Source organism: Oncorhynchus keta, chromosome 1, assembly GCF_023373465.1.
Source record: "Oncorhynchus keta strain PuntledgeMale-10-30-2019 chromosome 1, Oket_V2, whole genome shotgun sequence".
In the NCBI taxonomy this organism is placed as follows: Eukaryota; Metazoa; Chordata; class Actinopteri; order Salmoniformes; family Salmonidae; genus Oncorhynchus; species Oncorhynchus keta.
Genome location: NC_068421.1, coordinates 63,584,011 through 63,598,009, shown reverse-complemented (window position 1 = coordinate 63,598,009; position 13,999 = coordinate 63,584,011). Strand labels below are relative to the sequence as shown.

The following is a 13,999-nucleotide window of genomic DNA, read 5'->3' as shown; positions in this document are numbered from 1 at the left end:
CGAACGGTTGAAAAGCATGCATTTGTTTTTTTCTAGCGTTTAAGAGCAGTTCGAGGCCACGGAAGGAGTGTTGTATGGCATTGAAGCTCGTTTGGAGGTTAGATAGCACAGTGTCCAAGGACGGGCCGGAAGTATATAGAATGGTGTCGTCTGCGTAGAGGTGGATCAGGGAATCACCCGCAGCAAGAGCAACATCATTGATATATACAGAAAAAAGAGTCGGCCCGAGAATTGAACCCTGTGGCACCCCCATAGAGACTGCCAGAGGACCGGACAGCATGCCCTCCGATTTGACACACTGAACTCTGTCTGCAAAGTAATTGGTGAACCAGGCAAGGCAGTCATCCGAAAAACCGAGGCTACTGAGTCTGCCGATAAGAATATGGTGATTGACAGAGTCGAAAGCCTTGGCAAGGTCGATGAAGACGGCTGCACAGTACTGTCTTTTATCGATGGCGGTTATGATATCGTTTAGTACCTTGAGCGTGGCTGAGGTGCACCCGTGACCGGCTCGGAAACCAGATTGCACAGCGGAGAAGGTACGGTGGGATTCGAGATGGTCAGTGACCTGTTTGTTGACTTGGCTTTCGAAGACCTTAGATAGGCAGGGCAGGATCGATATAGGTCTGTAACCGTTTGGGTCCAGGGTGTCTCCCCCTTTGAAGAGGGGGATGACTGCGGCAGCTTTCCAATCCTTGGGGATCTCAGACGATATGAAAGAGAGGTTGAACAGGCTGGTAATAGGGGTTGCGACAATGGCGGCGGATAGTTTCAGAAATAGAGGGTCCAGATTGTCAAGCCCAACTGATTTGTACGGGTCCAGGTTTTGCAGCTCTTTCAGAACATCTGCTATCTGGATTTGGGTAAAGGAGAACCTGGAGAGGCTTGGGCGAGTAGCTGCGGGGGGGGGGTGGAGCTGTTGGCCGTGGTTGGAGTAGCCAGGCGGAAGGCATGGCCAGCCGTTGAGAAATGCTTGTTGAAGTTTTCTATAATCATGGATTTATAGGTGGTGACCGTGTTACCTAGCCTCAGTGCAGTGGGCAGCTGGGAGGAGGTGCTCTTGTTCTCCATGGACTTCAGTGTCCCAGAACTTTTGGAGTTGGAGCTACAGGATACAAATTTCTGCCTGAAGAAGCTGGCCTTAGCTTTCCTGACTGACTGCGTGTATTGGTTCCTGACTTCCCTGAACAGTTGCATATCGATGCTATTGCAGTCCGCCACAGGATGTTTTTGTGCTGGTCGAGGGCAGTCAGGTCTGGAGTGAACCAAGGGTTGTATCTGTTCTTAGTTCTGCATTTTTTGAACGGAGCATGCTTATCTAAAATGGTGAGGAAGTTACTTTTAAAGAATGACCAGGCATCCTCAACTGACGGGATGAGGTCAATGTCCTTCCAGGATACCCGGGCCAGGTCGATTAGAAAGGCCTGCTCACAGAAGTGTTTTAGGGAGCGTTTGACAGTGATGAGGGGTGGTCGTTTGACGGCGGCTCCGTAGCGGATACAGGCAATGAGGCAGTGATCGCTGAGATCCTGTTTGAAGACAGCGGAGGTGTATTTGGAGGGCCAGTTGGTCAGGATGAAGTCTATGAGGGTGCCCTTGTTTACAGATTTGGGGTTGTACCTGGTGAGTTCCTTGATGATTTCTGTGAGATTGAGGGCATCTAGCTTAGATTGTAGGACTGCCAGGGTGTTAAGCATATCCCAGTTTAGGTCACCTAACAGAACAAACTCTGAAGCTAGATGGGGGCGATCAATTCACAAATGGTGTCCAGGGCACAGCTGGGAGCTGAGGGGGTCGGTAGCAGGCGGCAACAGTGAGAGACTTATTTCTGGAGAGAGTCATTTTCAAAATTAGTAGTTCGAACTGTTTGGGTATGGACCTGGAAAGTATGACATTACTTTGCAGGCTATCTCTGCAGTAGACTGCAACTCCTCCCCTTTGGCAGTTCTATCTTGACGGAAGATGTTATAGTTGGGTATGGAAATCTCCAAATTTTTGGTGGCCTTCCTGAGCCAGGATTCAGACACGGCAAGGACATCAAGGTTAGCAGAGTGTGCTAAAGCAGTGAGTAAAACAAACTTAGGGAGGAGGCTTCTGATGTTGACATGCATGAAACCAAGGCTTTTTCGATCACAGAAGTCAACAAATGAGGGTGCCTGGGGACATGCAGGGCCTGGGTTTACCTCCACATCACCCGCGGAACAGAGAAGGAGTAGTATGAGGGTGCGGCTAAAGGCTATCAAAACTGGTCGCCTAGAGCGTTGGGGACAGAGAATAAGAGGAGCAGGTTTCTGGGCATGGTAGAATATATTCAGGGCATAATGCGCAGACAGGGGTATGGTGGGGTGCGGGTACAGCGGAGGTAAGCCCAGGCACTGGGTGATGATGAGAGAGATTGTATCTCTGGACATGCTGGTTGTAATGGGTGAGGTCACCGCATGTGTGGGAGGTGGGACAAAGGAGGTATCAGGGGTATGAAGAGTGGAACTAGGGTCTCCATTGTAAACTAAAACAATGATAACTAACCTGAACAACAGTATACAAGGCATATTGACATTTGAGAGAGACATACAGCGAGGCATACAGTAATCACAGGTGTTGAATTGGGAGAGCTAGCTAAAACAGTAGGTGAGACAACAACAGCTAAACAGCTAGCACAACAACAGCAGGTAAAATGGCGCTAACTAGGCAGAGGGAGGGACGGATTAACTACACACAGAGCCTGAGTGCGGCTGGGGCCGACAGATAAAACATAAACAAGCAGAATGGAGTACCGTGATTAATGGACAGTCCAGCATGCATCAGCTATGTAGCCAAGTGATCAGTGTCCAGGGGGCAGCGGTGGATGGGGCAGGGAAGCTGGACTGGCGAGTGTTATCCAGGTTAAAAACGAACAATGACTAAATAGCTTGTAGCTTGTAGCTAGTTTAGCTGGTTAGCTTCTGGAGGTTCTTGAGTGTGTTCTAAAAATGAAAAATAATAGCGATTCCATATCACATTTGATGTTTTGGTGCCTCGATGCCACTTCAGAAGCTGATTGATGAACTTTTTACTGATGAATGTGTTTGTTTTTTATGACCGTGTTTTTCTTTCTGTTTGCAGTTAGTATTTATTTTTTGATGTGTGCATTTTCTGTAATAGTTTTTAAACCCAAGGGCCAAATGGGCCAATACTTCCAGGAACGCCTATATGAAAAGCAGTTTCTAGGCATCTTCATACTAAACAATCTTCGGTAGAACTTTCAGTCAAGCACCAGACCTCAAGAGAAACTTCATAACAATATTGTGACACAACGTGCAACACATGAACACTGGCCTGGAAATACAATGACATTGCTAAAGTATGCAAAAAGATTAGTAGGAAACGACTTTGCCATCATTGCGATGTTGTCAACTTTACTGTGGACAGATGGCAATTCCATAACAAAGTTTGTAAAAAAAAAAATACCTAGCAAAAAGATCAGGTGCTCTCCCCTCACTCTTAGCTAGCTGGCTAACGTTATAATGCATCTTCAAGTCAATCTGACGACACCACAATGAAGACAAAAGGTTTTTCCTCGCAATTTATTGCCTCCTTTAGAAATGTAATTGTATTTCCAAGCTACTATAATGCACTTTTGACTAAATCTTTATCAACGCCAGTTGACAATGCATTGAGTATAGTGCTCAGTCGGGAGTCCAGTGTCCTAAAGAATGTGCAATACATGAATACTGTATTTATTTGTTTGTTTAATTTTAGACAAAAGCTTTGGCCAAACACTTCGTTTTTTTGTTTTTAAAAAAGTGTTTCCGCCCGGTCTCGAACCGGGGACCTTTCGCGTGTTAGGCGAACGTGATAACCACTACACTACGGAAACTGAGCATGACAGACAGAAGTACTCCAAATACACCTACTGCGCATTAAGTTAGCGTATACACTGCAGTAGCTTCTATAAAGCAGGGTCTCATTTCCATATAAATGTAGGTTGCTTTAAGAAATGCTGAAGACCGTTTTATGTATATATAAAATATATACATTTTATATTTTATTTGTTTACCTTTTTAAAAACAGGGATTCACCGTTAAGACCAGTGTCTTTTTCGCAATGGAGCCATGCACATACAATTCATACACAAAATCAAATACAAACTAAAATAAAGCACAACAATCAAGAAAAACAGAAACATTCCTCAGCAAAGTTCCCCAATCAATATTTTAAAATTGTCCGAGCGGCATCAGAGCGTCCACTTGCAGTGTCTTGTGCGGTTGTTTCCAGCAATGAGGTGCATTAAAACTAAAAGCGGATTTACCTAATTCAGCGGAGGCCCAACCCTGTAAGTGGTTTTGGTACCTCATGGTTTTTTAAATACTTTTTTTATACTTTAACAACAAAGTTAAGTGAATTGTAAGCTTGTGTAGTATATAATGCATGTATACTGTTCTTCTCATGAAGTTTAATGATCATATCCGACATTATGTCTTGCCAATTACTGAAGCGCTAAACGAACACAAATGTCCATCCACGTAAAGGTGACGTAAAGGTGATCGATTACAAATCAACACTGAAAAAGAGACTATAGAGACTGCCAGAGGACCGGACAGCATGCCCTCCGATTTGACACACTGAACTCTGTCTGCAAAGTAATTGGTGAACCAGGCAAGGCAGTCATCCGAAAACCGAGGCTACTGAGTCTGCCGATAAGAATATGGTGATTGACAGAGTCGAAAGCCTTGGCAAGGTCGATGAAGACGGCTGCACAGTACTGTCTTTTATCGATGGCGGTTATGATATCGTTTAGTACCTTGAGCGTGGCTGAGGTGCACCCGTGACCGGCTCGGAAACCAGATTGCACAGCGGAGAAGGTACGGTGGGATTCGAGATGGTCAGTGACCTGTTTGTTGACTTGGCTTTCGAAGACCTTAGATAGGCAGGGCAGGATCGATATAGGTCTGTAACCGTTTGGGTCCAGGGTGTCTCCCCCTTTGAAGAGGGGATGACTGCGGCAGCTTTCAATCCTTGGGGATCTCAGACGATATGAAAGAGAGGTTGAACAGGCTGGTAATAGGGGTTGCGACAATGGCGGCGGATAGTTTCAGAAATAGAGGGTCCAGATTGTCAAGCCCAACTGATTTGTACGGGTCCAGGTTTTGCAGCTCTTTCAGAACATCTGCTATCTGGATTTGGGTAAAGGAGAACCTGGAGAGGCTTGGGCGAGTAGCTGCGGGGGGGGGGTGGAGCTGTTGGCCGTGGTTGGAGTAGCCAGGCGGAAGGCATGGCCAGCCGTTGAGAAATGCTTGTTGAAGTTTTCCATAATCATGGATTTATAGGTGGTGACCGTGTTACCTAGCCTCAGTGCAGTGGGCAGCTGGGAGGAGGTGCTCTTGTTCTCCATGGACTTCAGTGTCCCAGAACTTTTGGAGTTGGAGCTACAGGATACAAATTTCTGCCTGAAGAAGCTGGCCTTAGCTTTCCTGACTGACTGCGTGTATTGGTTCCTGACTTCCCTGAACAGTTGCATATCGATGCTATTGCAGTCCGCCACAGGATGTTTTTGTGCTGGTCGAGGGCAGTCAGGTCTGGAGTGAACCAAGGGTTGTATCTGTTCTTAGTTCTGCATTTTTTGAACGGAGCATGCTTATCTAAAATGGTGAGGAAGTTACTTTTAAAGAATGACCAGGCATCCTCAACTGACGGGATGAGGTCAATGTCCTTCCAGGATACCCGGGCCAGGTCGATTAGAAAGGCCTGCTCACAGAAGTGTTTTAGGGAGCGTTTGACAGTGATGAGGGGTGGTCGTTTGACGGCGGCTCCGTAGCGGATACAGGCAATGAGGCAGTGATCGCTGAGATCCTGTTTGAAGACAGCGGAGGTGTATTTGGAGGGCCAGTTGGTCAGGATGAAGTCTATGAGGGTGCCCTTGTTTACAGATTTGGGGTTGTACCTGGTGAGTTCCTTGATGATTTCTGTGAGATTGAGGGCATCTAGCTTAGATTGTAGGACTGCCAGGGTGTTAAGCATATCCCAGTTTAGGTCACCTAACAGAACAAACTCTGAAGCTAGATGGGGGGCGATCAATTCACAAATGGTGTCCAGGGCACAGCTGGGAGCTGAGGGGGGTCGGTAGCAGGCGGCAACAGTGAGAGACTTATTTCTGGAGAGAGTCATTTTCAAAATTAGTAGTTCGAACTGTTTGGGTATGGACCTGGAAAGTATGACATTACTTTGCAGGCTATCTCTGCAGTAGACTGCAACTCCTCCCCCTTTGGCAGTTCTATCTTGACGGAAGATGTTATAGTTGGGTATGGAAATCTCCAAATTTTTGGTGGCCTTCCTGAGCCAGGATTCAGACACGGCAAGGACATCAAGGTTAGCAGAGTGTGCTAAAGCAGTGAGTAAAACAAACTTAGGGAGGAGGCTTCTGATGTTGACATGCATGAAACCAAGGCTTTTTCGATCACAGAAGTCAACAAATGAGGGTGCCTGGGGACATGCAGGGCCTGGGTTTACCTCCACATCACCCGCGGAACAGAGAAGGAGTAGTATGAGGGTGCGGCTAAAGGCTATCAAAACTGGTCGCCTAGAGCGTTGGGGACAGAGAATAAGAGGAGCAGGTTTCTGGGCATGGTAGAATATATTCAGGGCATAATGCGCAGACAGGGGTATGGTGGGGTGCGGGTACAGCGGAGGTAAGCCCAGGCACTGGGTGATGATGAGAGAGATTGTATCTCTGGACATGCTGGTTGTAATGGGTGAGGTCACCGCATGTGTGGGAGGTGGGACAAAGGAGGTATCAGGGGTATGAAGAGTGGAACTAGGGTCTCCATTGTAAACTAAAACAATGATAACTAACCTGAACAACAGTATACAAGGCATATTGACATTTGAGAGAGACATACAGCGAGGCATACAGTAATCACAGGTGTTGAATTGGGAGAGCTAGCTAAAACAGTAGGTGAGACAACAACAGCTAAACAGCTAGCACAACAACAGCAGGTAAAATGGCGCTAACTAGGCAGAGGGAGGGACGGATTAACTACACACAGAGCCTGAGTGCGGCTGGGGCCGACAGATAAAACATAAACAAGCAGAATGGAGTACCGTGATTAATGGACAGTCCAGCATGCATCAGCTATGTAGCCAAGTGATCAGTGTCCAGGGGGCAGCGGTGGATGGGGCAGGGAAGCTGGACTGGCGAGTGTTATCCAGGTTAAAAAAACGAACAATGACTAAATAGCTTGTAGCTTGTAGCTAGTTTAGCTGGTTAGCTTCTGGAGGTTCTTGAGTGTGTTCTAAAAATGAAAAATAATAGCGATTCCATATCACATTTGATGTTTTGGTGCCTCGATGCCACTTCAGAAGCTGATTGATGAACTTTTTACTGATGAATGTGTTTGTTTTTTATGACCGTGTTTTTCTTTCTGTTTGCAGTTAGTATTTATTTTTTGATGTGTGCATTTTCTGTAATAGTTTTTAAACCCAAGGGCCAAATGGGCCAATACTTCCAGGAACGCCTATATGAAAAGCAGTTTCTAGGCATCTTCATACTAAACAATCTTCGGTAGAACTTTCAGTCAAGCACCAGACCTCAAGAGAAACTTCATAACAATATTGTGACACAACGTGCAACACATGAACACTGGCCTGGAAATACAATGACATTGCTAAAGTATGCAAAAAGATTAGTAGGAAACGACTTTGCCATCATTGCGATGTTGTCAACTTTACTGTGGACAGATGGCAATTCCATAACAAAGTTTGTAAAAAAAAAAAAAAAATACCTAGCAAAAAGATCAGGTGCTCTCCCCTCACTCTTAGCTAGCTGGCTAACGTTATAATGCATCTTCAAGTCAATCTGACGACACCACAATGAAGACAAAAGGTTTTTCCTCGCAATTTATTGCCTCCTTTAGAAATGTAATTGTATTTCCAAGCTACTATAATGCACTTTTGACTAAATCTTTATCAACGCCAGTTGACAATGCATTGAGTATAGTGCTCAGTCGGGAGTCCAGTGTCCTAAAGAATGTGCAATACATGAATACTGTATTTATTTGTTTGTTTAATTTTAGACAAAAGCTTTGGCCAAACACTTCGTTTTTTTTGTTTTTAAAAAAAGTGTTTCCGCCCGGTCTCGAACCGGGGACCTTTCGCGTGTTAGGCGAACGTGATAACCACTACACTACGGAAACTGAGCATGACAGACAGAAGTACTCCAAATACACCTACTGCGCATTAAGTTAGCGTATACACTGCAGTAGCTTCTATAAAGCAGGGTCTCATTTCCATATAAATGTAGGTTGCTTTAAGAAATGCTGAAGACCGTTTTATGTATATATAAAATATATACATTTTATATTTTATTTGTTTACCTTTTTTAAAAACAGGGATTCACCGTTAAGACCAGTGTCTTTTCGCAATGGAGCCATGCACATACAATTCATACACAAAATCAAATACAAACTAAAATAAAGCACAACAATCAAGAAAAACAGAAACATTCCTCAGCAAAGTTCCCCAATCAATATTTTAAAATTGTCCGAGCGGCATCAGAGCGTCCACTTGCAGTGTCTTGTGCGGTTGTTTCCAGCAATGAGGTGCATTAAAACTAAAAGCGGATTTACCTAATTCAGCGGAGGCCCAACCCTGTAAGTGGTTTTGGTACCTCATGGTTTTTTAAATACTTTTTTTATACTTTAACAACAAAGTTAAGTGAATTGTAAGCTTGTGTAGTATATAATGCATGTATACTGTTCTTCTCATGAAGTTTAATGATCATATCCGACATTATGTCTTGCCAATTACTGAAGCGCTAAACGAACACAAATGTCCATCCACGTAAAGGTGACGTAAAGGTGATCGATTACAAATCAACACTGAAAAAGAGACTATAGAGACTGCCAGAGGACCGGACAGCATGCCCTCCGATTTGACACACTGAACTCTGTCTGCAAAGTAATTGGTGAACCAGGCAAGGCAGTCATCCGAAAAACCGAGGCTACTGAGTCTGCCGATAAGAATATGGTGATTGACAGAGTCGAAAGCCTTGGCAAGGTCGATGAAGACGGCTGCACAGTACTGTCTTTTATCGATGGCGGTTATGATATCGTTTAGTACCTTGAGCGTGGCTGAGGTGCACCCGTGACCGGCTCGGAAACCAGATTGCACAGCGGAGAAGGTACGGTGGGATTCGAGATGGTCAGTGACCTGTTTGTTGACTTGGCTTTCGAAGACCTTAGATAGGCAGGGCAGGATCGATATAGGTCTGTAACCGTTTGGGTCCAGGGTGTCTCCCCCTTTGAAGAGGGGATGACTGTGGCAGCTTTCAATCCTTGGGGATCTCAGACGATATGAAAGAGAGGTTGAACAGGCTGGTAATAGGGGTTGCGACAATGGCGGCGGATAGTTTCAGAAATAGAGGGTCCAGATTGTCAAGCCCAACTGATTTGTACGGGTCCAGGTTTTGCAGCTCTTTCAGAACATCTGCTATCTGGATTTGGGTAAAGGAGAACCTGGAGAGGCTTGGGCGAGTAGCTGCGGGGGGGTGGAGCTGTTGGCCGTGGTTGGAGTAGCCAGGCGGAAGGCATGGCCAGCCGTTGAGAAATGCTTGTTGAAGTTTTCTATAATCATGGATTTATAGGTGGTGACCGTGTTACCTAGCCTCAGTGCAGTGGGCAGCTGGGAGGAGGTGCTCTTGTTCTCCATGGACTTCAGTGTCCCAGAACTTTTGGAGTTGGAGCTACAGGATACAAATTTCTGCCTGAAGAAGCTGGCCTTAGCTTTCCTGACTGACTGCGTGTATTGGTTCCTGACTTCCCTGAACAGTTGCATATCGATGCTATTGCAGTCCGCCACGGGATGTTTTTGTGCTGGTCGAGGGCAGTCAGGTCTGGAGTGAACCAAGGGTTGTATCTGTTCTTAGTTCTGCATTTTTTGAACGGAGCATGCTTATCTAAAATGGTGAGGAAGTTACTTTTAAAGAATGACCAGGCATCCTCAACTGACGGGATGAGGTCAATGTCCTTCCAGGATACCCGGGCCAGGTCGATTAGAAAGGCCTGCTCACAGAAGTGTTTTAGGGAGCGTTTGACAGTGATGAGGGGTGGTCGTTTGACGGCGGCTCCGTAGCGGATACAGGCAATGAGGCAGTGATCGCTGAGATCCTGTTTGAAGACAGCGGAGGTGTATTTGGAGGGCCAGTTGGTCAGGATGAAGTCTATGAGGGTGCCCTTGTTTACAGATTTGGGGTTGTACCTGGTGAGTTCCTTGATGATTTCTGTGAGATTGAGGGCATCTAGCTTAGATTGTAGGACTGCCAGGGTGTTAAGCATATCCCAGTTTAGGTCACCTAACAGAACAAACTCTGAAGCTAGATGGGGGGCGATCAATTCACAAATGGTGTCCAGGGCACAGCTGGGAGCTGAGGGGGGTCGGTAGCAGGCGGCAACAGTGAGAGACTTATTTCTGGAGAGAGTCATTTTCAAAATTAGTAGTTCGAACTGTTTGGGTATGGACCTGGAAAGTATGACATTACTTTGCAGGCTATCTCTGCAGTAGACTGCAACTCCTCCCCCTTTGGCAGTTCTATCTTGACGGAAGATGTTATAGTTGGGTATGGAAATCTCCAAATTTTTGGTGGCCTTCCTGAGCCAGGATTCAGACACGGCAAGGACATCAAGGTTAGCAGAGTGTGCTAAAGCAGTGAGTAAAACAAACTTAGGGAGGAGGCTTCTGATGTTGACATGCATGAAACCAAGGCTTTTCGATCACAGAAGTCAACAAATGAGGGTGCCTGGGGACATGCAGGGCCTGGGTTTACCTCCACATCACCCGCGGAACAGAGAAGGAGTAGTATGAGGGTGCGGCTAAAGGCTATCAAAACTGGTCGCCTAGAGCGTTGGGGACAGAGAATAAGAGGAGCAGGTTTCTGGGCATGGTAGAATATATTCAGGGCATAATGCGCAGACAGGGGTATGGTGGGGTGCGGGTACAGCGGAGGTAAGCCCAGGCACTGGGTGATGATGAGAGAGATTGTATCTCTGGACATGCTGGTTGTAATGGGTGAGGTCACCGCATGTGTGGGAGGTGGGACAAAGGAGGTATCAGGGGTATGAAGAGTGGAACTAGGGTCTCCATTGTAAACTAAAACAATGATAACTAACCTGAACAACAGTATACAAGGCATATTGACATTTGAGAGAGACATACAGCGAGGCATACAGTAATCACAGGTGTTGAATTGGGAGAGCTAGCTAAAACAGTAGGTGAGACAACAACAGCTAAACAGCTAGCACAACAACAGCAGGTAAAATGGCGCTAACTAGGCAGAGGGAGGGACGGATTAACTACACACAGAGCCTGAGTGCGGCTGGGGCCGACAGATAAAACATAAACAAGCAGAATGGAGTACCGTGATTAATGGACAGTCCAGCATGCATCAGCTATGTAGCCAAGTGATCAGTGTCCAGGGGGCAGCGGTGGATGGGGCAGGGAAGCTGGACTGGCGAGTGTTATCCAGGTTAAAAAAACGAACAATGACTAAATAGCTTGTAGCTTGTAGCTAGTTTAGCTGGTTAGCTTCTGGAGGTTCTTGAGTGTGTTCTAAAAATGAAAAATAATAGCGATTCCATATCACATTTGATGTTTTGGTGCCTCGATGCCACTTCAGAAGCTGATTGATGAACTTTTTACTGATGAATGTGTTTGTTTTTTATGACCGTGTTTTTCTTTCTGTTTGCAGTTAGTATTTATTTTTTGATGTGTGCATTTTCTGTAATAGTTTTTAAACCCAAGGGCCAAATGGGCCAATACTTCCAGGAACGCCTATATGAAAAGCAGTTTCTAGGCATCTTCATACTAAACAATCTTCGGTAGAACTTTCAGTCAAGCACCAGACCTCAAGAGAAACTTCATAACAATATTGTGACACAACGTGCAACACATGAACACTGGCCTGGAAATACAATGACATTGCTAAAGTATGCAAAAAGATTAGTAGGAAACGACTTTGCCATCATTGCGATGTTGTCAACTTTACTGTGGACAGATGGCAATTCCATAACAAAGTTTGTAAAAAAAAAATACCTAGCAAAAAGATCAGGTGCTCTCCCCTCACTCTTAGCTAGCTGGCTAACGTTATAATGCATCTTCAAGTCAATCTGACGACACCACAATGAAGACAAAAGGTTTTCCTCGCAATTTATTGCCTCCTTTAGAAATGTAATTGTATTTCCAAGCTACTATAATGCACTTTTGACTAAATCTTTATCAACGCCAGTTGACAATGCATTGAGTATAGTGCTCAGTCGGGAGTCCAGTGTCCTAAAGAATGTGCAATACATGAATACTGTATTTATTTGTTTGTTTAATTTTAGACAAAAGCTTTGGCCAAACACTTCGTTTTTTGTTTTTAAAAAAGTGTTTCCGCCCGGTCTCGAACCGGGGACCTTTCGCGTGTTAGGCGAACGTGATAACCACTACACTACGGAAACTGAGCATGACAGACAGAAGTACTCCAAATACACCTACTGCGCATTAAGTTAGCGTATACACTGCAGTAGCTTCTATAAAGCAGGGTCTCATTTCCATATAAATGTAGGTTGCTTTAAGAAATGCTGAAGACCGTTTTATGTATATATAAAATATATACATTTTATATTTTATTTGTTTACCTTTTTTAAAAACAGGGATTCACCGTTAAGACCAGTGTCTTTTTCGCAATGGAGCCATGCACATACAATTCATACACAAAATCAAATACAAACTAAAATAAAGCACAACAATCAAGAAAAACAGAAACATTCCTCAGCAAAGTTCCCCAATCAATATTTTAAAATTGTCCGAGCGGCATCAGAGCGTCCACTTTGCAGTGTCTTGTGCGGTTGTTTCCAGCAATGAGGTGCATTAAAACTAAAAGCGGATTTACCTAATTCAGCGGAGGCCCAACCCTGTAAGTGGTTTTGGTACCTCATGGTTTTTTAAATACTTTTTTATACTTTAACAACAAAGTTAAGTGAATTGTAAGCTTGTGTAGTATATAATGCATGTATACTGTTCTTCTCATGAAGTTTAATGATCATATCCGACATTATGTCTTGCCAATTACTGAAGCGCTAAACGAACACAAATGTCCATCCACGTAAAGGTGACGTAAAGGTGATCGATTACAAATCAACACTGAAAAAGAGACTATAGAGACTGCCAGAGGACCGGACAGCATGCCCTCCGATTTGACACACTGAACTCTGTCTGCAAAGTAATTGGTGAACCAGGCAAGGCAGTCATCCGAAAAACCGAGGCTACTGAGTCTGCCGATAAGAATATGGTGATTGACAGAGTCGAAAGCCTTGGCAAGGTCGATGAAGACGGCTGCACAGTACTGTCTTTTATCGATGGCGGTTATGATATCGTTTAGTACCTTGAGCGTGGCTGAGGTGCACCCGTGACCGGCTCGGAAACCAGATTGCACAGCGGAGAAGGTACGGTGGGATTCGAGATGGTCAGTGACCTGTTTGTTGACTTGGCTTTCGAAGACCTTAGATAGGCAGGGCAGGATCGATATAGGTCTGTAACCGTTTGGGTCCAGGGTGTCTCCCCCTTTGAAGAGGGGGATGACTGCGGCAGCTTTCCAATCCTTGGGGATCTCAGACGATATGAAAGAGAGGTTGAACAGGCTGGTAATAGGGGTTGCGACAATGGCGGCGGATAGTTTCAGAAATAGAGGGTCCAGATTGTCAAGCCCAACTGATTTGTACGGGTCCAGGTTTTGCAGCTCTTTCAGAACATCTGCTATCTGGATTTGGGTAAAGGAGAACCTGGAGAGGCTTGGGCGAGTAGCTGCGGGGGGGGGGTGGAGCTGTTGGCCGTGGTTGGAGTAGCCAGGCGGAAGGCATGGCCAGCCGTTGAGAAATGCTTGTTGAAGTTTTCCATAATCATGGATTTATAGGTGGTGACCGTGTTACCTAGCCTCAGTGCAGTGGGCAGCTGGGAGGAGGTGCTCTTGTTCTCCATGGACTTCAGTGTC

General features: G+C 45.3%; 3 non-coding genes across 3 annotated transcripts; all 3 read right to left on the bottom strand.

The window, feature by feature from the left end:
• Positions 1-3,783: 3,783 nt before the first annotated feature.
• On the bottom strand, positions 3,784-3,856 carry trnav-aac (transfer RNA valine (anticodon AAC)). The gene has a single exon. It is a non-coding gene; the product is annotated as a tRNA-Val (tRNA).
• A 4,239-nt stretch (positions 3,857-8,095) lies between these two features.
• Positions 8,096-8,168, bottom strand: trnav-aac (transfer RNA valine (anticodon AAC)). Its single transcript has one exon. It is a non-coding gene; the product is annotated as a tRNA-Val (tRNA).
• A 4,226-nt stretch (positions 8,169-12,394) lies between these two features.
• On the bottom strand, positions 12,395-12,467 carry trnav-aac (transfer RNA valine (anticodon AAC)). Its single transcript has one exon. It is a non-coding gene; the product is annotated as a tRNA-Val (tRNA).
• Positions 12,468-13,999: the final 1,532 nt, after the last annotated feature.